Source organism: Canis lupus, chromosome 4, assembly GCF_003254725.2.
Source record: "Canis lupus dingo isolate Sandy chromosome 4, ASM325472v2, whole genome shotgun sequence".
Lineage (NCBI taxonomy): Eukaryota > Metazoa > Chordata > Mammalia > Carnivora > Canidae > Canis > Canis lupus.
In genome coordinates this window covers 26,973,723-26,994,193 of record NC_064246.1, presented here as the reverse complement: position 1 = coordinate 26,994,193, position 20,471 = coordinate 26,973,723, and the positions used below count along the sequence as shown (strand labels likewise).

The 20,471-nt window shown below is 37.8% G+C and overlaps 1 protein-coding gene across 4 annotated transcripts in view; it reads right to left on the bottom strand.

Moving 5' to 3' along the window:
• LRMDA (leucine rich melanocyte differentiation associated) overlaps positions 1-20,471 on the bottom strand; it is a 1,023,935-nt gene that overhangs the window by 18,067 nt on the left and 985,397 nt on the right. For 2 of the 4 annotated variants that reach the window (XR_007410032.1, XR_007410033.1), the window contains one exon: positions 19,676-19,777. The exons of the other annotated variants lie outside the window; for them this stretch is intronic. The gene's annotated coding sequence lies outside the window, so the exon portion shown is untranslated. The remainder of the gene's footprint in view (positions 1-19,675; positions 19,778-20,471) is intronic. 4 annotated transcript variants of the gene reach the window in all.

The window sequence follows — 20,471 nt, the reverse complement described above, 5'->3', positions numbered from 1 at the left end:
TTTAAGAAATATATGATGTGCAATATCCATTTCATATTCTCTTTTAAAGATAACCCCCTCCCCTCCAAAAAAAATTGAACGGCCATATTATTCAAAGACAAAATGATCTTTCAACAAGAACATAAAATATAAAAGCTATAATAACATTTACATCTGTATAGCACACATCTCTGTAAATGCAGGTCATCTATTATACATAATCTGCAGAGCCTAAGAGGCCCGGGATGCGGCACAACATTTAAAACCCAAATGCGTGAATGTGCAGACTCCTATGGGATGGCTGTGGCTTCCCCCAAGTGGAGGTCTCACCCATGCCTGCCTACACACACATGCATGCTCACACATACACACGCGCATGTAGAAGCATCCGGAACAACGGAAGTATCACTCATTTAAAATGAGAATGACTATATTATTTAGCAATTACACTCAACTTGCCCTGAAACACTGTCCTTAGGAATCGAGCATTTATAGTACATAAAAGAGATGACTATTAACCTTTTGCTGCAGTGAGGACTGTGAAGGGCTTGGAATTTCACAGTGAAATGAGATACATGGTAGAAGAAGAGAAAGGGGTTCTCTGACATTTACAGAGCTCATGCTCAGGACCCACATGCAAAATAGTCTGGTACCAAAAAAAGATAGAAGGGGAAACGATGACCAGAAGAGGGAAGGCTAAACAAACAGAAAACAAACAAACAAATATCAAAGCAAAAGCCAGCAAACAAAAAGTGATGATCAAATATTGACATTGTTTGAATATCCTCTTAACTCTTGGAAATAAAACACAACCACACTTAAAGGATCAATACAAACAGATGTCAAATGCAAATGCCCAGACGAAAATCACCTCCCTACACCCGTCCTTCTCCATCATGGCACCAGAGGCTTTCCTCTGGCGGGGTGGGAGGAGCTCACAGCATATATGGAGAGTCTAGGAGATCCCTGGAAATTTATAAGGAGCCAAATGAACTGATCCAGAGAGGCACAATTCCAATTTTGGGCCTCAGAGAGTTAGCTGAATCAGAATGAGGAAGTATTTTGCTGTTTCTTTATCAAACACGTTGCTACGTGAGCTCTAGGTTTCGGTAACACACAGCCATTCTCCTAGTGGGTAGATTTCCACATATGGCACCCTGAGTTGTGCACATATTGGCGCTTTAAAATATCATTGCTTAACAATGAATTTCTTTTTTTGCAAGTCACTCACTTATAACAAGGACCTATCTTCTTAAGCCAAGTTTCCCCATTTTTAGCACAGCAAGGAGGCAGGATTGAGCCCCAAGTACAGATGTACATGAACAGTAAAAAAAAAAAAGACAAATGCATACAAGTGCTCACTCTGTAATTTTTTAAGAAAAATAAGAAAGCAAACTGTGATGTACTTTTTGGTACAGAATTTCAACAGAGAAGTTGAACAGGTTAGTGAATCCTGCCATTCCTCTAACCTTAAGGAACATAATTAATATGTTTTCATTTTCAATGACTATATTGTGTGTGTATCAACTGGAACTGCTCCTGCTGTGTATTTGATTCCACTGACGATGGGGTGGGTTGGATTTTAAATGATGTGTGAGCACTTCTGTTCTTTCCGTGCTCTGGTTTATGTGTTATTCATGACTTGCATTACAGACATGGCTGATACACAGATGTAAATGTTATTAGATCTTTTGTATTTTAGAGGCTTTGTGAAAGGCTCCTTTGTTTTCAAATAATTCTCTTAACCACCAAAAATAACCAGTAATACATGACAATGTCTTGGGAATTTTTTTTCACTGAATTTTCTGATGAAGAGATTTTCTCCTCTCTACTGCTATTTTTTTTTCATCAAAATAAAAATATGGGATAGGTTGGCAGATGGAAGAGTTACATCTTCATAGTACCAGTCAAGAGCAAGTTTATGTGTGTTATGTATGGGCATACACAAATGTGTGTGGTGTGTTTTGTGTGTATGTGTTACATGTGCGTGTTTGTGTGTGCACTGTTATATGTGTGTCGTAGTCTTGCAGTAAACTGTGCTATACATGTTGTATGTATTACTTTTGTCTGTGTGTGTCTTGAGCATGGCTGTTTATATGTGCACATGGTGTGTACGTGAGTGTGAATATGTTGACATCATTACGCCAGATCACAACTCAAAGTTGCCAATTCTCAGTTGCCTGCCAAAGAAGCAGTTGCCTTACTGCAAATTGGTATCTGACATAATTTTTAATCTGTTTTCACTTTACTCCATCCTCTTCACATTTCTTAGGATTGCAACAGAAATATCGCCGAGGATAAACCTCTTCATACAGACAGCACTTAATCAGTCTGTGCCTCTTACTGGCTCACTTTTCTTTATTGATTTTAAATTTAAACAATGCTCTGAGGCTGAACAATGCACCTCCACAAATATAGCTGACTTCACTGAAGGAGGCCAAGAAAGACAGAGATGTGTGTTCAGTACTGAGCTTAGTAGCCCAACATCTACTCTAAAAGGAAAAGAAGGCTCAGGCCCTCTCCCATCCTCAGGGCAGTGGGAGTACTTGCCTGATTTTAGAAAGGCCCTTTTTAGAAATACAACAAAGGTCATCTCAACTCTGGGAAATGTGGAGGAGTCCAGAGATCAGGTTCTAGCTCCGTGTCTGTAGTATGTGTCCTGTGCAACTTATTCAATTTTTCTGGACCTTGGTTTCTTAGTGTCTGGAGAAAATGTTTCTTACTTCTGTTCCAATGAATATAATCCTTATTATCATCTCCATAAATATGTTTCTATGTTATACATAGCTCATATGGTGGACCCAAAGATAGAGACCTTTCTCTTTCCATGTCCCTCTCTTCCTTTCCTTGGTTTGTCCCCTTCCCTCCTAGAATATCTATGACCCTCATACTCCCCCTTGCTTTTCTTGGGGTTTCAACTCCGGAATTAAAATATAACTGTCCTCTTTCAGATACATGTCCCTTCACAACTTTTCAAAGAATCAACTAGTTTTCTGATCACTAATTCACGTTAGGATATTAACAGTTGATGATGAAACAGTTTCATCACTTCAATAAAATATTTTATTTTTAAATACAGATACATTAAAAAATAGATGAACTGAATAAATCTTCAATGGAATTTCAGGCAAAACAAGTAAGTGGGTATACACTATGTGCCAGGAACAACTCACAATACCCAAAATTAAGAAGAAAAGGAAAAAGAAGGGAGAGATTCTTTTTACATTTGAAGTACTGATAGGCCAATAAGTGAGATGATTGTCAAATAAAGATAGCTACCATAAAATCTGCTATAATAATATGCATAAAATGTTACACAAACACAGAAAAAAGATTAGCTCTACCTTGGGGAGGGATGAGGTGAACAGAATGCATAACTTTTTTTCTCTATATGTATTTCTCTTTTTACTTAAGCTACAGATATATTTGTTGTTAATAAGTTCAACATTACAGAAGGCATATTTAAAAACTTATTACTCCTCTTAAGGCTTCCATAATCACCTGATATACAGTGATTCCCAGGATATACTGCTGGAGAATGTGAAGATAGGTATAGATAGAGCTATAGAGATGATAAAGATGTAGGTTTTAATGTAGATATATAGATCTACAGAGATATAGTTATAGACACAGTGTAGATATAGACATAGGCATACAGATACATAGAGATAGAGATGCTGATATAGGTTTGTGGATATATATATATGTATTTATATAGATATTTATATAGATATAGATGTAGATGCAGGATATATTGCTAAGTAAAAATGCAAGGACCCAAAAAATAAACAAACTTAGTTACTTTTGAGTAAGAAGTAAAAATAAGATTAAATAAATAAACACACCTCTTCATCTATGTTTTTCGAAAAGGAAAATGTGAAGGATAAACCACAGACTAGAAGCGTGACTATGTGTAGCAGGAGAGTGAAAATAGAGTGGAGGGCATCAGGATGGAGCTGAGACTTCTCTGAATATATCTCTTTTTATTCATATATTTTACATATTCAAAAGTGAATAAAAAAGGATGGAAAAAAGTAAACCCTACAAACTAAATACAACTGGGGAAAAGATGAACCTAATTGCATAGCAAATCAATAACATAGTGACACATGAAAAGAAAATCAAGTAATTTTGGAACATGGTACTTCAACTGCACACCTGAGTGACATATATTCTGAGAAAGAAAAAAAAGCAAAGAAATCTTGAGTTTTACTTAGTAGGCTTATTGTTGTTAGTGTTATTACCATTATAATTCACAAATTATTTTGTGTATTGTAGGGTAGAGCAAACATGTAATATACTTGAAGTTATTGGCAGTTGGTGTTTTCACTGTGAGAGAAGGAAATCAAAGAATGAATGAATAAAGATGTAGTAGGAAAAATAATGGTTCCCAAGATGTCCATCTACACTCTGACCTCCATAACTTGTACTACATTACTTTATATGATAAAAAGAACTTTGCAGAAGTGATAAATGGTATGGACCTTAGGTTGGAGACATTATTTTGGACTGTCTCTCTGGGCTCAACCTAATCCCAGGAGTCCTTAAAAAGGCAAGAAGCTCCCTAGGCTGTGATCACAGAGGTAGATGTGACCAGGATCAGAGAGATGCAACAACACCTCTCACTCCGAAGGTGGTAGAAGGGGCCTGGAGCCAAGGAATGGGGGAGGCCTCCAGAGCTGGAGAAGGCAAGGAGATGGAATCTCCACCGTGAATCTCCAGACAGGAGCATAACTCTGCCAACACCTTGATTTTAGCTCATTAAAGAGCTTCTTTAGGCTTCTGACCTATAGAACTAAAAGATAATGAATCTGTGCTATTTAAAACATTTGGTTTGTAGTAATTTGTTATGGTAGTCCTAGAAAACTAAATACAGAAGATGATGATGGTGACAATGATAATGGTAATGAAAACTGCAAGTCTAAACTAGAAGAATCTATAAGAAATTATTAAAACTCACATATGTATGAATGTGTGTGCATACATATATGTGTATAGGACATTTGGCACCTCAATACTGGTTCTCCCCAAAATATTTCTACCCAAAATAACCAGGATGTGGGACGGAAACGTACAATGTGCCTGAAACTTCTTGCATTGGAAAGCAGGTCAAGAACACAGAAGGTGGCTTGAAGATCCTCTCTCTAGCCAAATTTGGCACTATTTGATATCAAAATGAATAATGAGAGTAATCGGACATATTGAATGAACTGAGAAAAAACTATGAGTTGATAATAATACTTAAGTCCATAAATAAATATAGAGAAAAATGCCCTTATTTAAAGAATGCCAGCTAATTAATAAAGAAGGAATGCCAACATTGGAAAAGTCACCATATTCCAATGCAATAATTCGAATAAGTATTATCAACAGATGCTATAAGTATTGGGTGAAAGTTTATTGGAGAAGAAAATATTCACACAGCCTTAGACTGCCACTGTTTAGGGTACTTATTAATTATAAAGAGGAATATATACCTTCAGAGTGGATCAATATGGTAGTAACCACATTAACCAAATGATCAATCAGCATTACTACAAAAGAGATCATTAAATATGATGTGTCTCTCAACATCATGAAATACACTCACCATCACCTACATTTGCCAAAATGTTAAACCTGAATCAAATTATGAGTGAGCAATCAGAAAAATCTCGAATATGGGAAATTGCACAGTGACACTGACTTACTTGGCTTTTGAAAAAGCAAAAACAGAAACCTAAATGTCATGAAAAGCAGGAAAGGAAGGAGGTGTGCTCCAGTATACATGAGAATCACCTGAAGCACTTATTACAAAACAATTGCTGGGTCAGCCCCCAGAGTTTCCTTTGTAGTGGGTCTGGAGTGCAGCTCCAGCATTTCCTGTTCTAACAATTTCCCTAGTGATCCTGATGCTGCTGGTCTGGGGTGGGGTGGGGTAAGGTGGGGTGGGGGAGTGACTCTTGAGAAGTACTATATTAGACTGAAAAATAAATAAAAGACATAACAACCAAATGAAAACTTCAATTGGATATTAGATTAAAACAAAGAAGTTGTAAGAGACATCATTGGAAAAATAGGAAATTTAAATACGGACTGTATAGTAGGCAATGGCTTAAATTAATGTTAATATTCTTAGCACTTTGTTGTTTTGGAGGTAACAGTCCTTATCTTAGGATATTCATGCTGAAATATTTAGGACTGAAGTATGATGATGTCTGAAATTTACCTAAATGTCTCATGAAAGAAGTGTATACACACACGCAGACTCATAGACCTACAGAGGGAGAGCACAAATGTGGCAAAATATTAGTGAATTTAGGTAAAGATTATATGTGTGTTCAATGTACTATTCTTTTGACTTCTATAGGCTTGAAATTTTTCACAGTGATAATTTTGGATAATTTATTTGAGAGAAAGAGTGAGAGTGTGCACCAGTGGGGGGTTCGGCGAGCAGAGGGAGTGGGAGCAGCAGGCTCCCACTGAACAGGGAGCCCGATGTGGGGCTTGATCCTAGGACCCTGGTATCATGACCTTACTTAATCAACTGAGCTGCCCAGGAGTCTCTACTCCATCCTTTCGTTCCTTCCTTCCATCTTTTCCTTCACAACAATGTATAAGGTCATGTTTAATCTGCATCACAACGGGCCTGACTAGTATTTATTTACTCAGTTATTGAGTCATGTCTTCTTTCATTACACAGCTATTTCATGAGGTCCTACTATGTGCCTACCAGTGCTCTTATAGATGGTGATACAGCAGGGGGATAAGGTCTCAGCTCCTGGACACTACAACCCAGTGATGGAAGGAAGGCAATAAGTAGACAAAATTTAAGGTGAATGAATAATTTTAGATATAAATATAATGAAGGTGTTAAAGAGTAAGAAGATAGAACTAAGAAAGAGAATACCTTGGTGTTAGTACCAACTGTTCTGTATTTCAGGCTTGTGAATTTTGGCAGGTCACATGACTTATGTGAACCTTGATTTCATTTCTAAAATAGGAGTCATAATCCTTGCCTATGTACTCCCCCATCACCTGACTATAAGGAACTCCAGCTACTGAATAATATTTATTATTGCCAAATGATAGCATATCTTGTGATGATTTGTCATAATTCTTATAATAATAAACCGTCCTATATAACTGTCCCACTACTGTATTGGTGAGGATGATGCAAGCTGCTATAACAAAAAGCCCCATAATTTCAGTGGCTTAACACAACAGAAGTTTATGTATCCCTTACACCAATGATCAGTGCAGGAAACCTCCTCTACATGTAATTGCTGTGGTTCTGCCCTTTCCTGTAAGTCCTGCCATCTGCATTTGGCCAGTGCAATGGGAAAGGCCAAGGAAGCAGAGGCACTCTTCAAATGTCTTGGTTGTGGAATGACATGTATCGCTTCCACTGACATTTCTTTGGCTAAGCCACACTCATGTAACCACATCTAATTGCAAGGGAGACTGAGCTGAAGTCCAGCTTTATGGTCCCAAAAAGGGAAGAAATGTATATTTTATTGAACAAAGAGCAATCTCTGCTATTATGACTAAAATGGCTTTTCCTTCCACATTCTTACTTAACGTAGAATAATGTAATATGGTAAAGAGAAGAGAAAGGGTAATTTTACAGTCAGTTAAATATTTGTTCTGGGCTAAGTACCAGGCACAACACCATACTGATGTTTCACCTGTACAGCAAACCCCAGTACTATCACCGAGTCTGGCACAGTGCCTGGCACATTTCAGTGTGTATTCATAGGTTAATGAATGAGTGAACATCCACTAAGCCAAACTCTAGGAGAGTAGGGTGTCTGATTTGCTTACTACAGTCTCTTGAGTGCCTAGCACTGTGCTCGGCATAGAGTGGGCGATATATATACCAAGAATTTGTCTTAAAACCTAAAGTTCTATTTTGTTCCCCAAATTGAGCATATGCCGTTATAGCATACTCTTGGAGGAAATATTTTTATGACACATTTAGTTATGTCAGAATAATTCCAAATCATTCAGGCTTTACCTAAATACCCATGAATACTTAAATAACTGACAATTCCACAGAGCCATTATAGCTATATTTTAGTAGCAAAGAGTAATAAGCAAATCAAGTAGACAGTATCTATTTTTTAAATGGAAATCAGTAGGTGCATTTAGCTGAAAATTAAAAACAAGGGACCCTAACTTCCAAAAAGCCTCCATCAATTAATTAAAGCAACGAATTTGCAAGCTCCTGGGTGATAGTGAGGTGTTCTCAGAAGCCAACATGGTTCTACAGAGGCAACACAACCAGCCTTAACTGCAACAACAAATGGGAACTCGGGTCTTGTTTGAAGATCTAGATGCAGATAACCTCAGCCAGGAAGAGGTGTTCCTCATCAAACTTACACAAAGAATTTGTTTTTTATAATATATTCAGAGGCCAATGAATCCAGTTGAATTTGGGTAGAGCAGCTTAAGTAGGCCTGACATGATCAACGTACTGAAGGTAAAATTATAAACAGTCACAATCAACTGATTTGGGGAGAAATTCCACAATGTCCACACTTTACAAATATTTGTATTCTCTCCCTCTTTCATCTCCCCTGCTTCCTCCCTCTCCCCTTCTATCTACACATGATTTTGTTTTTCTTCCTTCATTACTAAAATATCAGCACCAAATTTAGATCCATTCCAATGACCACATCTTCCTTGAAGAAAATGTGAATTTATTATTGCAACCTTGAAAATAAGAATTTAAATAAAAATAGAATCTGATGATCTGTGAGTCACCATGGAGCAACAATTCAACCCAAATCCACTCTATAGTGATATTATATCAGGCATGCCAACTGTATTTTAAAAACACGTAGATAGAAGAATTGGGATAAAGCACTTAACTTTTTCATTTGCCATTCATATTTTCACTGCCTTGGTCCAAACAATTCCTGAAATAAATGTTCCTACCCTCAGAAAATCTGAGATGACTTTTTCCCAAATATCCCATGACATATCATGTGCCACATAAATTTCTCCTTATCTTTCAAGACCCAGTTCAAATGGCATTTCTTCTTGGAAGCTTCTACTGATTTCCCTTAGGCAGAATTAGTGGCTCCTTGTTTGTCTCCCAGTGTACCATTGATACACAACCATTACACATACCCCACTGTATCATAGCCAAACATGTCATTTTTATTCCCACTTACATGTAGTTGACTTAAATTCAGGGACACTATCTTATTTATCTTTGAATCTATGGATTCTCTACCATGGGTTTTGGAATTCAAAATGTAGTTAAAATGTTTGCTAAATGAACAAATGAAAGCATGAATGAATTGAACAAGGGAGCCAGACTTTCTCAGTTTACCAAATAGAAGGCCTAGGAGATGATGAGTAGAATTCATAATCACACCATAAATAACAGAATGATTATCTGATAGCCACAATTATTAAAAGTAGAGGCTTCATGGGGTGCAATTTGTCTTTCATAAAAAAGCTGAGGCACTAAAGAAGAAACAAAACGCCAGAAGAACTGCATGTCTCTTAAATAAAGTGAATTCATAGTTTAGCATCAACCCAGGAAGATAATTCCAGGTACAAGTGGTTTTTTTAAAAAAAGACTTAATTTATTTATTCATGAGAGAGAGAGAGGCAGAGACACAGGCAGAGGGAGAAGCGGGCTCCATGCAGGGAGCCCGACTTGGGACTCAATTCCGGGTTTCCAGGATCATACCCTGGGCTGAAGGTGGTGCCAAACCATTGGGCCATCAGGGCTGCCCCGGTACAAATAGCTTTAATGGCAAATTCAACCAAGGATTTACCAAAGAAAAATGTCAATTCTCTACAAACTTTTCCAAAATATTGAAGAGGTGGGAACACATTCTAATTTATTTTATGCTTCCAGCATTATACTGATACCCAAAGTAGGTAAACATATTACAAGAAAAAAAAAAACACAGAACAATATTCCTCATGTACATGGATGCAAAAATCTGTAAGAAAATATTAGAGGATCAGATCCAGCAATATGTAACAAGTATAATACATCATGACCAAGTAGGGGTTATCCTAGAAATGCAAGGTTGGTTCAATATTTAAAAATAAACTTAATATACCACATCAACATATTGAGAAAAACATAATCATCTCAACTGATGCAGGAAAAGATGACAAAATTCAAAATTCCTCCATGATAAGGACTTTTTCAACAACATAGGAAGAAAAGGGAAGTTCCTCAGTCTGATAAATGTCACCTACAAAAACTCACAGCTAACATCACTGAAAATGGTAAGACTGAGTGTTTTCCCTCCATTAGGAACAAAATGGGACATCCACTCTCACTTCTACAATTCAATTTACATATCTCATCTTCCCATCTTGAATTATCTCTGCCCGTGTATTCTAGGGACCATGTTCCATGATATCTACCAATCACTCTTGGAAATTAAAGGCAATTACAGTCCCTAACAGCTATGGCATAGAGACTGGCCTTCTCTTATAGAAGAAGCACTGAGCAGATTCTCAAGGGCAACAAGGACTTGGGACATGTTGAGCAGCACTACAATGAGTGATTCTAATGGGGTTGGAGGGGGGGAATTTCTAACATTATATGGGAAAGACATAACAAAATATCTTCTGCACATAGTAAGTCCTTAGGCCAGCTAACCATTAACATAATAAAAATTCTCAGTTTTGAGTTTTATTTTGGTAGAACTGTCTTCTGTATCAGGCATGTCCCTGGAGATGGAGGCAGAAACATGGCACATCCATGCCCTTTACAGCATCAGTTGCTTACTCGTTCTATGTGCAAGACTGTGTACTGGGTGCTTTAAATTCATCATTCATTTAACTCCCATCATGAACAAGTAGGTTATATTACCCCTAGTCCACAGATGAAGCATATAATTTAGATATTTAAACAAACAAAAACATAAATACATAAATAAATAGAAATAAAAACAAGACAAATAGAAAGATTAAACAATGTGTTCGGAAAGACAAAATTATTATAGGAAAATGATTGAAGCCGTTGAAGCCTAACCATGAGTGGTTAGGTCTTCTGATTCAGTGTTTCTTTCATTACAAAAAAGATCACTTTTGGGAAGAAGAATGCAAATGAGCAGTGTTTCTGTGACTTAGTTCTTTATCAAAAAGTTCTGGATAAAAATTTCAAAATTAATTTTCCAGTTATAAATACAAAGCTTCCTCCTTTTTAATATGAATTTTCAACTGAAAGACATTTTATGGACTTTAGCAGATTTCTTACCCTCCTCCATCTCTTTTTTCTCTTCCTCCTCCACCATCATCATGATAGCTAAGTTCATTGAGCTTCTGAGGTGTAGGCACTCTAGTGAACATTCTACATGATTGTCTGATCCCTTGATCCTCTAAACTGATAAGATAACTAATATTATTTTTGCCCTTTCTTTCTTCTACAAAATGGATGCAAACAAAATTCAAGTCTTACTTTTTGGTGTCATGTTTGTGTTCTCCCTGAAGATCACTAAATTAGTTTACAATGCAGTTCATGAAAATCCTTGCCCATAGCATTCATTCTCTCTCCCTTTCTCTCTTTATCCCAGCATCCCTCAGTCCTTAAATCTACCACAACATATAATTTGATTTGACCATTCTGATCTACTGTAAGAAAGAACAGTCTTAAAAGAACAAAATTCAGTTGCTCTCACATTCTTCCTGTATTCAAGTTGGAAATAAGTCTTCTGAGAGCTTTAAGTGGCCCATTCTTTGTCTTCTGTTTTTGAGGAGCCTGTCTATTGACATAGAGACCTCCTCCATGCACCTCTCCTATTAGTGGGCCAAGAGGAGAGCTCAAAGGAAGGCTGGTGGTAGATGTAGATAGGACCAGGAAATCCTTCTGAAAACTATATACCTCCCCTTGGTCAGTCAGTCCTTATGCTTGGCTTCAAATATTTTCTTTTTGAAAAAGAATGAAAAATCCAACCAACAAAGTCAAGCCTTTTGGACAAAGTCTTCTCATCTCTGAGGGTTCCCAAACTACTATACCAAGGATAATCTCAGAAATGAGTGCCCCATTTACCATGTGAGAGGACAAAGCCTCCCAAACAATTGGCATGCTACCAAAATATCTGTTCAAATGGGATGTAGTCTCCCTGACAGAGATGATCAAGGACGGGCTAGAACAGAATAAGGTTTCTGAGGCTTTCTTGGTGCCACTAATGTGCTAGACTTTGTTAAAATCAACCTTCTATTGAGTGGCAGAGTTGGAATTAAAATCAGGGTTGACTGTCAGTATCCATGTTCCCCCTTTAACTTACACACAGACACCCTAAGCTATGGAGCATGGCATTGAGCTCATTGATGGCCACCATAAAATAAAAGGGAATGTTATGAAGGGCTCCTGGAACATCTTGTTAAAATATAATCTCTTTGCTTGGGGGAGTATCATTACAACCTTGGCTTTTCTTTCTTACTGCTAGTTGAAACATGGAAATAAGGGCTGGTGCTGCAGCAACAATATTGTGACTATAAATCAAACTTGAAGATGGGAGCTAGTCTTTTGGAAGTTAGAACAAAAATAAAAGAAGCTTGGGCTCCCGATGGTGTCATACCTGCTACAGACTGCCTATATATGGGGTTCATGTTATAAGAAAGTATCTTGTTGAAATCACTGCTATTTGGGACGTTTGTTAGTTGCAACTGAACACAACTCCTAACTCATGCAAACCCTTTGTCATACTGTCACTACTTTTCCTTCTGGAACTATTTGCAAAAACACTATGTTATTGTTTTGAGGTTTGTTTTGATTTCTTATTATATCTACAGCCTCATTGTAAAAACTAATAAAAATACAAAGAAAAATGAAAATCATGCACAATTCCACCACCCAGGCTAAATGTAGCTGACATTTTGATGTTTTGCCTTCTAGTCATTTTTCTATCCATATGTTATAAACATGGATGAGTTCATATACATCATTCTTCATTTGTTTTGTTGCATATTTGCCTGCCATATTAAAAATTATTTTAAACATCTCTTAAATGCTACATAACATTGCAAATTCTATGAATTTGCCATAATTTACTTAGCATTCCTATCTAGTTGGATAGTGACTATTTTCTGCATTTTGATGTCATAAACATTACTATGGCGAACATGGTGAACATCTGAATGTATAAAGATACTTTGTTTATGCAGTTCAGATTCTTTCCTTTGGACAGATTCCTAAGTATATCATTATTAGGTCAAAGGATCTAAATATTTTCTAGCTTCAATGCATAGGGTCAAAATATCAGTATGCACTCAATCCTCTCATTAGCACCAAATATGGTTATATAATCATCCTAGTTACCATAACAAGTGGAAAATTTATATCCCAGGATTGTTTTACTTTTCAAGCACTTGATCATTACTATGGTGAACACTCTTCATGCTCACTACCACTTGTGTTTCCTACAGTGTCTTATGCATCTTTGTACCTCCAACATCTACCGTATATCCTGAATCACAAGATATTCTCAATACGGTGTCACCAGAAAGATGTGGTTGTTTTTGATAACATTGTACCTGGGATGGCCTGAGAAAAATTGCTTTTGGAATTATTACCAATTAGATTGTGTACCGTGGAGCTTTAGTATTTGAATACTGATGATCCATGGAGGACTATAATAGTTACAGCTAACACCAAACTTTTCCTATTTATTATACATTGTTCTAAAACTTTAAGTACATTATTTCATTACACCTTCATAATAACCCTGTGAGGTAGATAGTATTAACCTCTCTATTTTAGGATGTAGAAGTTGAGACAGAGAGATGTTAAATCAATGGACAAGGATTTTAACCTATACAGTGAAATTCTAGAATAAATTTCTATTCAGATTCTTCAATGTGCATGGAAACTTTTGGGGATGTCAAGAAGGGAAAAAAAAAAACAAAACATGGTCCTGGTCTTCCAATGTTCAATCTGTTTGTGTAGACAAAATGAAACACAGTAAATGTGGATAATAATGGTGATATTCATAACCAACATTTACTGAGGGTGAGACACTGTTCTAAGCATTTACTCCTTTCAAAATATGCACACTGTAGACACTACTATTATTTTCATTTTACAGATAAAGAAACTGAAGTAGAGAGATTATGTAATTTGTCCAAGCATACAAAAGTAGTGACTGATGGAGCCAGGATTTGAATCTAGAAGACTTCAGAACGCACCTTCTTAACCACATTGTATACAACTTTACATTTTGAATACGAAAGGCTAAACATTGGCACAGGTCAGTGCATGCTTAACGATCAAAGAGGTATACCCAATGTGTCAAATGAATTCAGAAGACAGCATATTCAGAAGATATCAGGATCTGGAACAATTAGGAGTAACTCTACTATCCTTCATTATGAAATCAAAATGGCAGCTAAAGAAATACGGCAACAGAGAAAAGGCCTAGAATGGAAGCACACAAATGTGGTTTTCAAATCCCAGCTCCACCACTTCCTAGTGCAATGGGAATAAATACTTTCCTGTAATAAGGTCAATATAAAGATTGTGTAAGTTGCTGTGTATATGGCATCTAGCAAAATTTCAAGCCTTTTGGTAAGAATGCAACAAATGAGATTTATCTTACATAGTAGACACTGTGTATTGGCTTCCTTTTATCCTATCTTCCTCTACTATGAGAACATGAAGAGTAAAATGCTTGATTTTTTAGCCTCCCAATGACATGGTCTTGGCAATGAGAAATAGGAAGATGCCTTTAGAAAACTGTCCATCCACAGATGAAAAGTGAATGCCTTGCAAGGAAAAAACCTTCCCTCTTTGTCCTGCCTGGATGCTGAAATGATGCCAAGAGGAATAGCAGCCATTCTGAGAACATGAAGATGAAATCCACATGCTAAAGATAGTGGAACAGAAAGAGCCTGGGTGCTTACCAACCTCTCTTTTAGATGCTGCGACAGCCCTGCATTGCCTACTTCCATCCTTACTTTTATGTGAAAAAATAAACACATTTTAGGTCACTATTTGTTGGATTTCTATCATTTGCAGCTGAACATACATTTATCTGACACACTTTCCTCACCATCTGCCAAAGCCTCTTGTGTTTCCCTAGATTATGTAAGACACATATCAGATAGTCACACTGCTCATCATCAAAAAGCCAACAACTAATTTTTTAGAGTTAATGGCTCAATGTTCTCCATAGGTAGGCCTTAGGACATAAGGTTTAGGTGAGAAGGTATGAATCCTTCTGCCCATTAGCAGCTAGTTGGAGAGCTAGCTAGTTGTGGAGTAGAATAAAAACTCAGGGTGACTTAGTTAGATTTGAATCATCAGTGAGAACACAAGCCACTATGGAACATGGGAGTATTGTATAAATGGAAGAGAGACAGACAGGCCAGATTCAAATTCTGGAATTGCTACACTAACAGTGACCATGAATAATTACCTTAAATGCTTGAGACCTCAGTGTTTACCTCTGTAAAATGGAGATAGCTCTTACCATCTTGGGTTAAAGCTGAGATAATGTATTATCTGTAAGACAACTATCACAATGACTAGGAATCATAATAGGTGAACCCCCAAAATGGCTATAATGATGACTATTAAAGACAGTCATAAATAGTAGTCTGGAATTCACTTAACTGCTATTTGAAGGACCTACTATGGGCCATAGAGCAAAGAAAAAAATTGTGTTCCTGCCTCTCTACTTTCCACCCACCTGCCCCTACCATAGACCTGATATTAACATGGAGAAACAGAATGCACAAATGACAAATCAATCGATCAATTACCTAAGAGAGTGAGAAGAACTCAGAAGAAAAATAAAGAAGGGTCCAGGGACTGCAAGGGGAATGAGGCATGAGAAGTCAAGGCTGGGAAATCATCACAGTTAGTAGACAGTAACCTTTGGACTTTAGAACAAAAGGTGTCTCCCCCATTTTGCTTCATTTTGCTTAAGGGAAGACAAAGGACCAGAGAACCACGAGTTTGGTTGAACTAACGTAGGGTGATTTCTTCTGAATCTCAGACCCAATCAGAATACAAATTCTTGTCATTCAAAACAAATTTAATGTATACACAGATGTTATTCTATATTTTTACAGGTCCAAATACTAGATAGCTAAACATCCTACCCTGGCCCCCTTTCCTCATCCTGGTACAGCCCCTACCTCAATAGGTATTCAACTGTTTTCTTCAACACTCTGGCATTAAATGTGAGGACTTCTCAGAGGCTCAGACACAGAAGAGAACCTGAGACAACTGGTTGCAAAAGGGTATTAAAAACATGCTCTTCCATTGTGTAAAACGTTTCTAATTATTTTAGTAAAGGGGATGCTGTTTTCCAAGATCCCATGCTCCACAGGGATAGCATACTTTGCTTTATTTTTGGAGGAAAAAAAAAAGAAAATGCAAAGCTGAACTGTGCATATATTTTTGTTGTTGTTGCTCAGACAAAGCTATTTCTCTCCTTTTATTTCGGCCTGTTTCTGTCCAGTGAGATGGCACCACTGCTGGCAAAGGCCATTCCCTTTTCACCAATGTGGTCCTACCCGACTCAGCAGGGCTACACAATATCGACTTGAAAAGTAATTAAGATATAAGTATTCCAAAAGAGAGCACATAGTTATTTAGAGTCGTTGGACACCATTCAAATGGAAAGATCTATGGAACACAAGGGCTGAGAGTCGTCATGCCGGTTCTCCCCCACTTCTCACATTAAGAAAAAGGACTAATTATAAATCTCCAGCAAATATGACCTGGTAAGGAGTTTTCAAACAAAAGCCTGTACCGGACGGGATATCTGGCAGATCTGGGCACTTGTTTTCCCTAATAACCATTAAAGTTGTTCCTAGTAAACCATTTTACAGCAACATTAGAAATATCAGAGTTTACGTTTTCGTTAATGAATTGCTGCGGAATGTTAGCGCTGCATCACGTCTCCCAACGACTCCTGATCCTCGCTTTGTCTCCCTTGTGCTCTCCCCCCACGTCCCCCTTAACATTTCATTTCCAATGACACGTCAGCCGTCTTTCACCAACCTCAAAGGAAAGTTGAATGCAGGGCTCACAAAGTTAAGCTGACATTTGCTCCCTTCCAATAAAAAATATTTAGTCCATTAAACATAAATAGCTGTCATTATGATACATGGACTGAGTGCAAACCTCCCGGTTCCCTCTGATGTTTATTACATCCAAACAACTGCAGTGCCTGCATGTTTTCAACTTTAGTGTATTGATTAAACTTTTAAATGGCTGCCATATAACCCAGGGACAGCGGGAAGATTAATTTGCGTCAATGTTCATCTGTAATTCATTAGCCATTTATTCTTTACAACCACATGGGCTATCAAGAAGATGCAGGCCATTTTTCACTCGGCACAGGCTGAGAACAGATTCTGAAATTTGTGCTGCATACAAATAAGTTCCCTGGGCCTGGCCAGTTAAACTGCTTGGCTTTTCAAAAGTTGAAGTCGGGGAAACAGCAGCAGGGAAGAGACATTAAAAGCTGGGGATGGGGTGGGGGTGAGGGGGGTGGAAATCATACATCCTCGGGTGCTCATGGTTTAACTGAGTTTGTCCACTGTCTTCTCATCCATGGATTATGGTTTCTTATTTCAGTTGGATTAAAATAACAGAAATGTGTGTCTGAGCAAAGGCCATAAATAAAAGAGGTCGCTTTTTCCTATCTCTCCCCCTCCAACCACCACCCCCACTCCTACCCCAACCCTGTTCTAGTATCTCCTAAAATGCCGTTTCTGGCAGAAAACTCCACAGAGAGTGGCCGTGGAGTAGAAAAGTGCATAGCCCCAGGAACTTGGATTTGTACTCAGGGATGGTGGTGTTTGAACCAACCCTTCCCAAAACAGTGGAATCTCAGTCGGCCTTGAGCTGGGAAGGTGCCCAGCTAAAGAGTGGCCTGTTTCCTGAGGGAAGAGGTAGGCCATCTGGCTTCTCCGCGTGCCCCCCTGACCCCCTTGGCAGAACACAAAATGCATATTAAAGGCATAAACGGAGCGAGCACCCTGGTGAAAGGCCCTTCGACACACAAGGCGCTTGGGAAGACAAGGAAGAAGGAGTCCACGTGCACTCAGGTCGGGGCAGGAGGAGAAGAAAGCACACGAGGGAAATTTTTCTTCATGAGGATGAATAATTAAAGTGGAGAGCTGAGCGTCCTGGCCTCACTGTGGCTAATAACTGTAATCGTGAGAGGCAAAAAATCAATGGTCAGAATGACATCTGGGGAAGAGGGCTGGCAGGTACCCATTTGTGGGACGTGTGAAAGCCAATGTGCAGATGCCCAAGGCGACAACTCTTTTCTCTGGTCTACAGTGTCCATAGAAATCAAAGGCACCAGGCTCGCTGGTAACCTTTGGTAACCAAGTCCATGAAAGCCGACAGAAGAGGACTTCGGGAGAAGGCTGTAAATGACTCATTCCTAACATAACTGCTCAGGCTGCTTACAACCAAGAATGAAAGGGAGCCCTCCACAAAAGCCCCCATCTGGAGCCCTTCTCCTCCCAGCCCAGGAGTTACCAACACTAAGTAAGAGTCCACAGCACACAACTCCTTTTCAGGCCCTTGGGGGAAATGGGTGAGGTCAACACACATCATGGAGATGCAGCTTGAGGAGTGTTATTTGGCTTGTGGATGTGACATGGAAGTGTCAGAAAGAATGCACATGAATTGTAGAAAAAGAGACTGGATGAGACCTCAAGGTCATTAGAGACAGCCCCCTGCCAAGTCCACTATCTGCCAACTTTATCTACTATTTTCATAGTTATAAGGACACTTGGCGTTACACCTCAGAGGAGCTCAGTAAATATTTGTAGAGTGATTGATTAGTTCAACCTAAGCACACAGATTCATTCATTCAACCATTCAACAAATGCTTATTGACCATCTATCAGATTCCCCACACTATTCTAGACCCAGGATAAAATGGGGAGCAAGCATAGATGCAAACTTTTGTCAATAGGATACATTTGTCACAGTTGACTCTTACTTTAATTTGGAGTAAAGGGACATTCTAGAATCCCAGGGCCTCAGTGTTGGGAGAACCAAGGCCATGTTCTTTGTTTGGCTTTCTATGGGGCAAACCCTGAAAATGGTGGTGTTTAAACAGCTTGAACCTTATGAATTAATTAGATAAGAGCTAGAATAGAATAAGTCTGACGTTCTGGAAGAATTCAAAATACGTGTTTACTGAAAATTTCAAATAATGCTGATTCCAAAAATAAGTATAATTTCTGTAAATTCCAAAAATAAGTATTCTTTCCAAAAATAAGTATAATTTCTGTAGGAAAGGTTAGGGTAAGAGTTTATTTTTGGAGGCAGGACTGAAAAAACCTGCTGCTGGCCAATAGCATCTATCATTATTGAACTTGGATTTGAGGAACAGAGAGAAATTTTATAAAGGTTTTGATCAGTGAAGAGCAAATAGTGAAGAAAATTATGCCTGCTTTACTTTTTAAAGAATATTGTGAGGCATAAAGAATAAACAAAAATCACTGCCTCTAATTTCATGCAAGGACCTTATAATTTCTTTGGGGAGACAAAATTAACACATTAAAACTAACACATGATCACAGAGAATTAAGGGCAAAAGTGTTTAACATGCTTTTTTCCCCCTGTCTTAAATAATCAATGGTAAAACATTTAAATAATCAATAGTAAAATCAAAGCTGCTAGGGTATCAAAACTTTCACAAATTGTTGCGTGAAAGCCACCTGATAACATATATCAGGAGCTTAAAAATGCTCTTACCTTTCTTTCTCTCCATCCCAATTCTTGATATCTGTTCTAAGGAAATAATTCTCCATGGAGAGGAAAACTAGGCAACAAAGATCTTGGTTTACTTTTGCAGAGCTTTTTGTTATATGGAACAGAAAGTAAAGTAAAGATTAAGTAAATAATAGTACACTAACTCTATAGAACACCGGTGGCCATTAAAATAGTAATAATAAATACAATGAAACAACACAGAAAAGCTTTAATCTATGCTAAAGTAGCCTACAAGACTGTAAGTTCTGTAGGGTTACAACTATGCACTCATGTTAAAAATAATGTAATGGCGTATATACAATTCATAACAGGGAGTTAGAGCTATACGAAATATGTCTTCTCTCTTTATCAAATGTTCTATGAGTTTGTCTTATTGCTTTTATAATTAGAAAAAGTTCTAAAATGTTTAAACTGTGTAAGAGATTATAAAGGCTATGAATATTAGAAGAAAGCTCCATGCTCGAGAAGCTAGAGTTTAGCCTTAAAAAAAAAAAAAAATCCCTTAAAAAAATAGATCATAATACACAGAGAAGATGAGAGAGAAAAATATCTTTGGCAAAGAATATTTTCAGCAAAGGCTGGGAGTTTGAAATGTGCATGGCCTGAAGCAGGAATAATGAAGAGACTTGTCTGGCTAATGTAGATGAGATGCTCTGGAGAAACAATGTCAGATAAATAATATTGGACACATTTTTTTAAAACTTTCGTTGTATCAGAGTGGAACTATTTCTTCTCTGCATCCTCCTTTCCAAACCAATAGTGTATTTCTTACTTTTGA